Source organism: Aethalodelphis obliquidens, unplaced genomic scaffold, assembly GCF_003676395.1.
Source record: "Aethalodelphis obliquidens isolate GAN/ISIS:26980383/991018 unplaced genomic scaffold, ASM367639v1 scaffold7, whole genome shotgun sequence".
NCBI lineage: Eukaryota > Metazoa > Chordata > Mammalia > Artiodactyla > Delphinidae > Aethalodelphis > Aethalodelphis obliquidens.
In genome coordinates this window covers 34,099,348-34,110,416 of record NW_020837951.1, presented here as the reverse complement: position 1 = coordinate 34,110,416, position 11,069 = coordinate 34,099,348, and the positions used below count along the sequence as shown (strand labels likewise).

Here is an 11,069-nt window from a genome sequence, read left to right as displayed (position 1 = left end):
CTGAATACACTTGTCAAAATTCATCAAACTGTACATTTAAAATATGTATTATATGTAAATTATTCACCAATACAGCTGACTTTTTTTAAAAAACTAGCTGCAGAGCATCATTTTTCTTTATATATAGGACAGTCCAAACATGGAACTCTTTGTTGCAAGGATAAAGGATCTCAGACTTGGGGTCAACACATATCATTTTATGATTTATTTTACATATTGGACTCTGGAGTTTATCCTAATTTCCTACTCCAACTGGCACTCTTTCAATTGGGAGCTGCTTTTTACATCTTTCCCATCTTAAATGTGGAGCCAGGGGATGTTATGAGCACTGCAGAGTCCAAATTGTGTCTGGTTGTATTTTAGGTCTATTAAATCCACTGCAGTGTTTGGAGCAGACTGGAGGGGAGAGAAGGAAGAGATCTGAAATAGACTGAAATACAGCACTGGGGATGGAAAGAAGTGCCAGGGAGAGAGATTTCAGCAGACTTTGTCAGGGACTAGATAAGGGGTATAAAAGAGAGCAAACAGTGTTCAGAGAAGACTTTGAACAGTTTCCCATTGCTTTTGAGAAAAAGCCCGAACTCCTGAGCATGGGCTATCAGGCCTTCCGTAATCTACTTCCAGTCTCCCCTCTTCATTGCCCACTGCCTCTTTTCACTGAATCAGAAGCTCTGCAAGCACAGAATTCTGTTACTTAACAGCAGCTGTTCAGTACATACTGGTTGTATATACATGTATACAAATGTCCATTCACCTACTGATGGACACTTGTGTTGTTTTCATATTTTGGCTATTACAAACAAAGCTGCTATGAATATTCTTGTCCAGGTCATTGTGTGGACATGTGCTTTCATTTCCCTTAGGTAAACCGTGGCAATAGAATTGCTGGGTGATATGGTAGGTGTAGTACATCCATACAATGGAATACTACTCAGCAGTAAAAAGACAAACTATTGGTGCACACAACAACATGGATGAATCTCAACGTGCTTCTGCTGAGTGAAAGAAGTTGCATACCCTCCCACCCCAGCAAAAAGACAGCCAGGATGTATGATTCCATTCATATAAAATTCTAGAAACAGCAAACTAATCTATAGCAACAGAAAGCAAACCAGCAGTTGGGAGGGCAAGGGACAGTGAGGCACATAGGGTGAGGATTATAAAGGTGCATGGGGAGGCTTTTTTGGGGTGATGGATATGTTCATTATTTTTATGGAAGTGATAGTTTCACAACTGTATACATATATCGAAACATCATACCGTACATTTTAAATATGTGCAGTTTATAGTATGTCAATTATACCTTAATAAAGCTGTGAAAAATACTGTTTGAATAAATAGCAGGCCCTCCGTAAATGCATATAGAATGAATGTAGAGAAGTGTTCATTGTTGGTTTAAGGGATACCAATAAGTATTGGTAGAATTAATGTACAGAAGAAATATGTGACTAAATAGTAGGTGTTCAATAATTTTATAAGGAATGAGTGAATGAATGAATGTATTTGACAAATGTTTATGTCAGCCTATCATGTGCCTGGGACTAACCTAGGCTCTGGGAATAGATTGGGGAACAAAACAAAGATCCCTGAGTTCACAGCTTTAATTTGAGGAGGACAGTAAACAATGAAAAGATAAGTAAAACACATATAGTGTGCTAGACAGGTGCCAAGGAGAGAGAAAGCTGAGAAGAGGGACAGGGAATGTCAGGGAAGGAGACTGACATTTTTGAGATTGTGGCCACCCTCCTCCCAAGGGTGATGCTTGAGAGCAGACCTAAAGGAAATGAGCGGACCAGGTGGGTATCTAGGAGAATAAAAAATGACGGCCCCAGAATTGAAGAAAAGAATAAGCAAGAACTGAATGAAACTTCTGACGAGTGAAACGTAATAGCAAGAGCGCGTAAGTGCTAATAAAGACGGCTGCGGCCCGGACCCTCCCGGCCCGCCGATCCTTGCGTTGTCCACGAGGAGGCGCTCCTGCTCCCGCCCCGCAGTCGCCTTCCGCCAATGCGTGGGCACGCGCAGAAACCGCTAGGCGGCGTCGGTTTCCCTTCCCACGCGCGGACGCCAGCGTGGGCCGACGCAGCCGGGGTGCCCGCGCGTGCGCAGAGCCGAGGCCAGTCTGCCCTTGGGGCGGGGCGGAGCGGGGCGGAGCCAAGCAGGGCGGGGCGGGGGTTTGAGGTGATTCCTGAGGCGCGGCGGCTGTTTCAGCCGTGCGGGGAAACCGAAAGTGGGCGGCGGCCGCGGCTGTAGCGCTGGCGGAGACGGCGGTGGGAGCCGGGCCCAGAGGCGCGGGGACGGGCCGCGGGCCCGCAGAACAAGGTGAGAGCAGGTCCTGCTGGCTGCGGGAACGACAGGTGCCAGGCGAGGGCGGACGAGGTTTCGGGCGGGCGCGGCGCACCTGGGTGACTAAGAGGGACAGTGGCCCAAGCGGGACTCGAACGGACCCGGGGCCTCTTCCCAGCAGCCGCAGAGGATGCCCTGGTCCCCACCCCGGAAAGCGGGCTGGGCGCCAGGGGAGTTGGCGTTACAGAGCGTTGTGTTTTAAATCTCTGATGGGACTGTCTGGGGTTCACCTGGGAGTCGGACGGACCCCTGCCGCCTGGGAAACTCAGTGCTGTGGGGGCAGTGCAGCAGAGGGAGGGCGGGTGTGTGGACCTGGGGTGGGAGGTGCTGACCAGGAAGTGGATCCCGGTACCGGCGGGCGGACGCCAGCTGCCCGCCCGGAGCAAGGGACATGCGAGCCCCCTGGCTGTTTGAACTCCCACACCGTGAGCTTTTAAGTTCCTCTCTTTACAGACCCGCCCCTGCGGGCCGCTGGAGCAGTGCAGGACACAAATACTATCCGTTTCTCTCAAACCGTGAGCACCTGAGCCCCGGGTGGGTACAGCGCTCCAAGTTAGGAGGGAAATATGAATCCATGAGTGAGTTATCTTAACTTTCACCGTGTTCCCCAATAGTGTCAGGTTCTCAGCCTCAATTTAATGGGAGGGGACTTGGAGCCGGCACAACTATTCTGCTCCGATCCCCTTGAGTGAGTAGGTACAATACATTTCCATACATAACCAAGGGCACCACTCACTCCCAAACAATTACAAAGAACCGGAAAGGGAAATAGCTATATTAGAAAAAGTCTTGGCCCAAAAGGATTATGAAAGCCATTCTACAAAACAAAAACATCACTGACCTGTGTCATCCCTCCATCCCCTATCCTCCACCCCCCCATCCCTATCCTCCACCCCGCCCCCCCGCCCCTTTCGTGCAGGTGGAAAAACTGCAGAAAAGTGCCCTGCCTAGTGATATACAACTTAAAGCCAGAGGTGGAACTTGGACCCAAGTCCCGGCCGCTTTGATGTATAGGTGTTGCATACTGCAAATAGCGTGGGCTTTGCAGATTTGGGTTGGAATCTGGGCTTCTCCACTTGCTAATTGTGTGATCTTGAACAAATTACATACTTTCGTTGAGCCTGGTTTTCTCTTTATCAATTGGAAATATTTAACTTACTCTGCAAGGCTTTTGTGAGATAACTACTGTAATTCCTTTGGCTCATAATAATAGTCAAGAAGTGTTAACTCTCTTCCTTCCACCAAACTTGCCGTATTTCACATAATTGGGTTTCAGTTTCTTGGATGCAGGGACACATCTTTAAGTGCTCTATGTAATATAAATTGGCACATGGTGGAGATTTTTGCAGTTCCATTCAACTGATATTCATGGAGCATCAGTTACATGCACAGGACCGTGCCGGGGGTAGGGAATTGCTCTGGGGCCAGCTGGTTTAGAACCCACGTCTCCTGTGCCCCAGTCCAGGGCCCTTTGCCAGCCCACAGCCCCCCTCTTTGCTAGTTAAACACAGTGAACTCTGAAGCAGCAGTTGGTGGTTCCTTCGGATTTCAGTCCCTGTAGATTGGAAATGAAATGTAATCTCTGTTAATGCCCTTTTAAGTGAACTGACTGAACATGGCTGAATGAACTATTGTATTTTGTACCAAGAGATTTAAACTCCTTAAAGAACCTCTCAGAAGTTCTCTGTGCAATATAATCTAGTTGGAGACCTAATATGAACGTAAAGGAAAAATACTTTATAATCCAACTCTAAGTGCCTACTCTGTGTTTGATCAAGTGCTATTTCTAAGAACTGAGATTTGACGTAGAGTGAGTACTTTGCCTCTGGGCACTTTCGGGGTCAACACATAAATACAGAAAGGACAGAAGTTCCTTGGTGCCTGGAGTGAAATCTAATTTCATATTTATGTGAATTGGTTTTTCTTTATGCAAAACTGACTTTCTCCTCCCTCTGTTCCCACCCTTATGCTTTTGAAAGCTTCATTCTTTTCAATATTTCCTCATTGGGCCAATTTTTTTAAAATGTTGTCTTTCAAACAAGCTAAAAGTATTGATAATTTGTCATTTTGAGCTGAAAATGTGTGTGAGGATATATGGCAGTTAGAGCTTCTGATCGGCACAATATACTCAGTGTGACCCCAAAGCAAACTCGATATTTTAGCTATATGCAGCTTTGTCAGGAGGAAGCAAACCCATGATTTCCGTTAGGTCTTTGGACCCCCGTTTCAGCACTTGAAGGACTCCAGGGAAAGTTGAGAACCATGGATCTTGCCCATCCTCCTTATCTTCCATATGAAAAAAGCGACTTGAAGTGACTTGCTCAAAGGGTCATAGCTAATGAGAAGAAGACTGGGATTAAGACCCAAACTCCTAACTAAGCCATTTAGGATCTCAGAGCTTTCTCCAGTATGTAGATTTATGGAAAGCCTATATTATTCATACTACATAATTAGTAATGCATATATAATTTGGAGGTTGAAATTGCAATAATTAAAAAAGGAAAACTGCTCTCTAAAGATACCCTGAGGGAGTATATCACCACCTGAGGGCATTAATTACTATCTTTCTTTTTTTTTTTTAAACAGGATTTTAAAAAATTAATAAATTTTATTTTTGGCTGTGCGTGGGCTTTCTCTAGTTGTGGTGAGCGGGAGCTACTCTTCGTTGTGTTACATGGGCTTCTCATTGCAGTGACTTCCCTTGTTGTGGAGCACGGGCTCTAGGCATGCAGGCTTCAGTAGTTGTGGCACTTGGGCTCAGTAGTGGCTCACAGGCTCTAGACCACAGGCTCAGCAGTTGTGGCGCACGGGCTTAGTTACTCCGCAGCCTGTGAGATCTTCCCGGACCAGGGATCAAACCCGTGTCCCCTGCATTGGCAGGCGGATTCTTAACCACTGCGCCACCAGGGAAGGCCCAACTGTCTTTTTAAAAAGAGTTGGTAAAGGAGTAATTAAGGTGGTAATAAATAGACTATAATTGGAAATAAAAGATAGCATGTTAAACTGTTGCAAGATGAGAAATCACCTTGGAAGAGTCTTAGACAAAAACCTTCCCTCTCTTAGGCTCAGTTTATTGATTTGTAATAAGGGGTTTGGGATAGACTAGATGATGCCTAAAATCTTTTCAGCACAGACATTCTGAATTTTAAGGGCCTGGCTTGTTGCTAAAATAGTGTCTTCATGGAAGAAGGCAGCCATTTACCAGAAGTATGTGCCCTAAGGAAATACTAAAAATTGAGTAGCTGACCAAAGAAGGTAAGAGATTGCTTGGTGATTTCACTTCACCCTAATGATTCTTCAGATTTATTTGTGGGTTTAGTGCCACTCTTCAAGTCAAATTTATGACACACAAAAAAATGCAATGAGGAAAATGAGTCAAATGGTACAGTTGGAAATAGTTGAGAAAAGAGGAACTGAGAGGAGAGAGCATATACGGGAGTGAGACCAGCTTGGCTAAAGGTCTTTGGGCAGCAGGATTGAGGAAACTGCAGCTACAGGAAGCAGATCACATGCAAACGATGGTAATGGTAAAGGCAGGTATCCAGAGGACACCAAAACCTGCTTCTTCAGAATAAGACTCTCCCGGGACCATTTTTAGGTGTATTAGAGAGAAAAGTTGTGAATTTACAAATACAGTTTTGAAAGTGAGAATTATTTTAGGCTATTTACATTGTTTAAACCTTGCTTTCCTAAAGGTTGTCATTACTTTCCCCTACTCCTTGCCCCACTTCTTGCACATTGTTAGCATTTCGGGATACTCAAGATTAATTGCATAGCAAAATAGAAAAGGAACAGTATAAAAGGATTGAATTTTTGCAGCAGTTGGCAAGTATTTTGGATTTGGGTGCCACACCCTTAAATCAGAATGTGGCAATCCCCATTTCATGCCACTTTAAGGGGTAATCACTAAATATGCCCCAGGGTTGTTCTCCGTATTCCCCAAGTCAGATTTACTTTCAGAAGCCAACTCTGTACATTTGGAGCAGCTGTCTGAAAGGATGCCCCATTTTGGGGAGCCAGAAGACCTGGGTTCTTGTTGTGGGTCTGGCCATAAAAATATGTGAGGCCTGGAATAATTACCCTGGACCTCAGTTTCCTCATTTAAAAAAAATTTTTTTTTACTTTTATTTATTTATTTAATTTTGCGGTACATGGGCCTCTTACTGTTGTGGCCTCTCCCGTTGCGGAGCACAGGCTCCGGACGCACAGGCTCAGCGGCCATGGCTCACGGGCCCAGCCGCTCCGTGGCATGTGGGATCTTCCCGGACCGGGGCATGAACCCGTGTCCCCTGCAGCGGCAGGTGGACTCTCAACCACTGCGCCACCAGGGAAGCCCTTTCCTCATTTTTAGACTAAACAGTTTGGAGGAGATGGTGTGAAGGTGCCTACTAGCATTCCGCGCTTCTCTCTCGGCTCCCTACTCTGAGGTCGGGCCCACTGTCCTGTCCTGTGCTGTTTTACAATGTCCAGGGACATTGTGGGACATGGCAGTTAAGAGGCTTTTGCCTACTAGTTAAGTGCGAAATCTTGGAGGAGATCTGGTAGCTTTCTTACTAAGCTTGCCAGGTCAAGTATGTTAATGAGGCAAGTAAGAAAACCTGGGAAAATGCTAATATTTCAAATTTGATGCTGTACTAAAAATTTCTCCAGTACACCAATGTCTGTATTATTGCACTCTTAGCTGTGTAATGCAGGTATTCATAGGTAGTTTGCCATCCATACCATGTTTCTAGGAAAATGTAACTACCGAATGTCAAGTATTGTGGTAAGCACATATAACTCTATTTTTGACACTTGTCATTCAGAAAGAGAGGCAAGGAAAGGAGGAGAAAAAGAGTGAGAGGAAGGACATGAAAGTCAAGTGCAATCTGTTGTGATCCTTGTGGCCAGTTTCTTCCTCCTTGACTGGGGTCTTTGCTTGCTGACCTTGGTCAGTTTTTGAGATTAAAATACTCTGATTAAATAATTCCCCAGACTCACCTCCACTTTACTCTGCTCAAGCAGAGGATTCTTATTCAGCTCAAGCTTCCTCTTTATTATCTAGGGAAACCCTTAAGAATTTTAACCTGAATTTAAAGAGATGACCAACTTTATTTCTCCGAACCTCACGTAACTTACGGTCACCAGGGCTTACATAACATTCTCAAAATAAAAGTACGAATTTGAATTCTCTTAAACTCTAAATTGTATTTATCACAACGCTTTTAGAGAGTAGAAATAAGTAGGAAAGTTGAAAGATCAAAATGGCAACTTAAGAAATTTGGGAGCCACACATCATCAAAAGGTCTACAAACAATAAATGCTGGAGAGAATGTGGAGAAAAGGGAACCCTTCTGCACTGTTGGTGGGAATGTAAATTGATACAGCCACTATGGAGAGCAGTATGGAGGTTCCTTAAAAAACTAAAAATAGAATTACCATATGACCCAGCAATCCCACCACTGGGCATATACTCTGAGAAAACTGTAATTCAAAAAGAGTCATGTACCACAAGGTTCATTGCAGCACTATTTACAATAGCCAGGACATGGAAGCAACCTAAGTGTCCATCGACAGACGAATGGATAAAGAAGATGTGGCACATATATACAATGGAATATTACTCAGCCATAAAAAGAAACGAAACTGAGCTATTTGTAATGAGGTGGATAGACCTAGAGTCTGGCATACAGAGTGAAGTAAGTCAGAAAGAGAGAGACAAATACCGTATGCTAACACATATATATGGAATTTAAGAAAAAAAAAATGTCATGAAGAGCCTAGGGGTAAGACAGGAATAAAGACACAGACCTACTAGAGAATGGACTTGAGGATATGGGGAGGGGGAAGGGTAAGCTGGGACGAAGTGAGAGAGTGGCATGGACATATATACACTACCAAACGTAAGATAGATAGCTAGTGGGAAGCAGCCGCATAGCACAGGGAGATCAGCTCAGTGCTTTGTGATTGCCTGGAGGGGTGGGATAAGGAGCGTGGGAGGGAGAGGATATAGGGATATACATATGCATATAGCTGATTCACTTTGTTATACAGCCGAAACTAACACAACACTGTAAAGCAATTATACTCCATTAATAAAGATGTTAAAAAAAAAAAGAATTTTGGAAGCCACTTTGGAGGAGTTGCCATTGAGGCACTTCACTAATAGTTGAAATTCCCATGATAAGCTTCCTTTTGTGCTTCTAGTGGATGACATCCGAGATAATAAACTTGATTTTTATAGTTAGAAGAAAGTATTCTTATATGCATACTGTTTCCAAAAGTTCTTGAGTATAATTGCCATCTTCAGAAAACCTCAAAAAATGCCATGATAACCAAGGAATTAACAAAATTTAGAGCATTCTATAGCAATATAGTAGATTAGAAAATAATAAGTTTTTTAAGCTTTAGTTGTAACATTCTTTTTGTTCAGTGCCTGAAGTGATATTGCTAATGTTGGAATTGCAAACTGGGCTGGAAGAAATTGACAAACATGAGAACAAGACATACATCTAAACAAGATGTACAACCACATTTACCCTTCCAGGTTTTACTGCACTTACCTGTTTCTCACCATCTTTGAGATCCTCAGTCCTATAGTCCGGGGACTGCCCTTCCCTCCAAAAAGTTGTATACAAATAGAGAATTATAGTATTCCTTGAAAATAGCATACTTAAAAAAGGGGAGGGAGAGGGATGCCTAATTCAGATTGTAGCCATGTGGTCAAGCGTTGCTTCCCAGTCTCCTCAAGTATCAGGTTCTTTTTTCTAATTTTTAAAAAAACTTTGTGAAACTTCACACGTGAGTAGTTGTACTTCTAATATCCGTTGGTTGATAAAGTATATAACTACCAAAAGCTGTTGTAAATTCAATATCGTGTTTGTGACTCTCAACAGTATCTGCACACTGTTTGAAAAACAGGAATACATGTAAGTATGAGACACTTACCAGTGTTCAAGCAGTGCTTACTTACACATCGGGATGTGTGGACTTTTTGCAGTAATGCTATGGCCCAGACCTGAGCCTGCTCATTGAGAACTCTGGCTCAGAGTGGAAAGGCCCAGAAATAAACTGTGTGGTGAATCTCAATCACAGCCTGGTGACATAATTGGCTGTCTCAATCAGTTTACAACAGTCATTAAAATTTGCAAATAATTTTTAATAACTTAAATTTAAGATTATTCCTTTAACTGCTCACATGCGCTGCACTATTATTTTAGTGAGTAGGAGAGAAAAGGAGTGGTGTTAGTTATATGGAGAATTTCTCATTCATTCACTCAATATGTATTGAGCTCTTGTTGTGGGCTGGGCACTAGGGATTCAGCAGTGAACAAAACCCACCGAAATCCCTGCTTTCATGGAGCTTACATGCAAGTCAGGGAGACAGACAGTAAAATAAAGAATATTGGATGGCATAAGTGCTACGGAGTAAAATAAGGCAGGGGAAGGGTAAAGGGAGTACTGGGCAGCCGGCATAACAGTTCTGGTTTTGAATAGGGTGACCAGGGAAGGCTGTACTGAGAAGGTGACATTTGAGCAAATACCTGAAGGAGGTGAGGCAATGAGCTGTGTCTACCCTGGGACAGAGGGACTGGCAAGTGCAGAAAGAAAAGCAGTGTGGAGTAGAGTGAGTGAGAGAAAAGGGGAGGAGGAGTTGAGGTCAGAGAAGTGGGCTGGGTGCAGATTGTGTAGGGCCCTTTTGGCCCCTCGGAAGACTTTGGCCTTTAGTCTGAGTAAGACAGGAAGCCCTTGGAGGGTTTTGAGCAGAGGAATGACGTGATGGGATTTATGATTTAAAAGGATCACTCTGGCTGTGATGTGAAGAATAGATTATCTGTGAAGTGGAAGCAGAGAGACCTGCACAGAGGCAGTTGCCTCAATCCAGGCAACAAATGTTGTTGGCGTGGACTAGGGTGATCACCATGCAGGTGGTGAGGAGTGGGGGAACCATGAACTGAGCCTGTTCATCTTCATGTGTCACTTAGTGGTGGGGGGATTCGGCGGTGGAGAACCACTAAGACCAAATCCCTTCATCTTACAGATAAGAAGAAGGCTGGGGAGACGGGATTTGTCCCAGGAAAAGAAGTGCTCTTTGCGTAGTGGTATTGAACTTGGGGAACACAAGCAGGAAGAGGAGGTGTGTGCACAGCCTTCCGCAATCCCCCATCTCTCCCCCAAATAAAGTCAGAATCAAGGTATCATCTACTAGTTGTCAGTAGCTTTACTCTTGAAAGAAACATTAAACTTCCTTGGTCGTAACTGTGGATTTTAACTATGATAATATATGCATTTAAGAGAATGAAACTAGGAGGTTATGTGTGTGGCAGGAGCCTCTCTCAGGTCAGGTTGGGAAGTCTAACTTAGAAAAATTAGTCTAACAGTTGCCAAGAAATGAAGATAGGCAAACATGAGGTTAGGGAGGGTGAGAAAAGTGAAAAATAAGGATGAGCACTTGTGTGCCACACAGATTAGCACTGTTTTTTTATTTATTTAACATTATCATCAGTTGCTCACTGTAAATACATACCTTTTATCTGCATGAAGCCTACCTGATAGTCTTGGGGTAGGAGGATAGGATAATCAGGATAGAGGCCATAAGACTACTGTATCTTGGCAGAGTCTAGGTCCCCAAAGAAGAAGACACATTCAAAGAGGGTGGGATTAAGGAAGCAAGCACTGGGCAAAGCCTTACAGCTTTTACTGTATTCTGTGGCAATTAGACAAGCTGTATATGTGGGTGTATG

The 11,069-nt window shown here is 43.8% G+C and overlaps 1 protein-coding gene across 2 annotated transcripts in view; it reads left to right on the top strand.

Moving 5' to 3' along the window:
* Positions 1-2,107: 2,107 nt before the first annotated feature.
* The window catches only part of TDRD7 (tudor domain containing 7), an 89,237-nt gene continuing 80,275 nt past the window's right edge, over positions 2,108-11,069 (top strand). The window contains exons 1-2 of one of the 2 annotated variants that reach the window (XM_027105431.1): positions 2,201-2,322; positions 10,367-10,462. The gene's annotated coding sequence lies outside the window, so the exon portion shown is untranslated. Of the gene's footprint in view, positions 2,323-10,366; positions 10,463-11,069 lie in introns of both variants that reach the window. The other variant, XM_027105430.1, reaches the window with a different exon arrangement.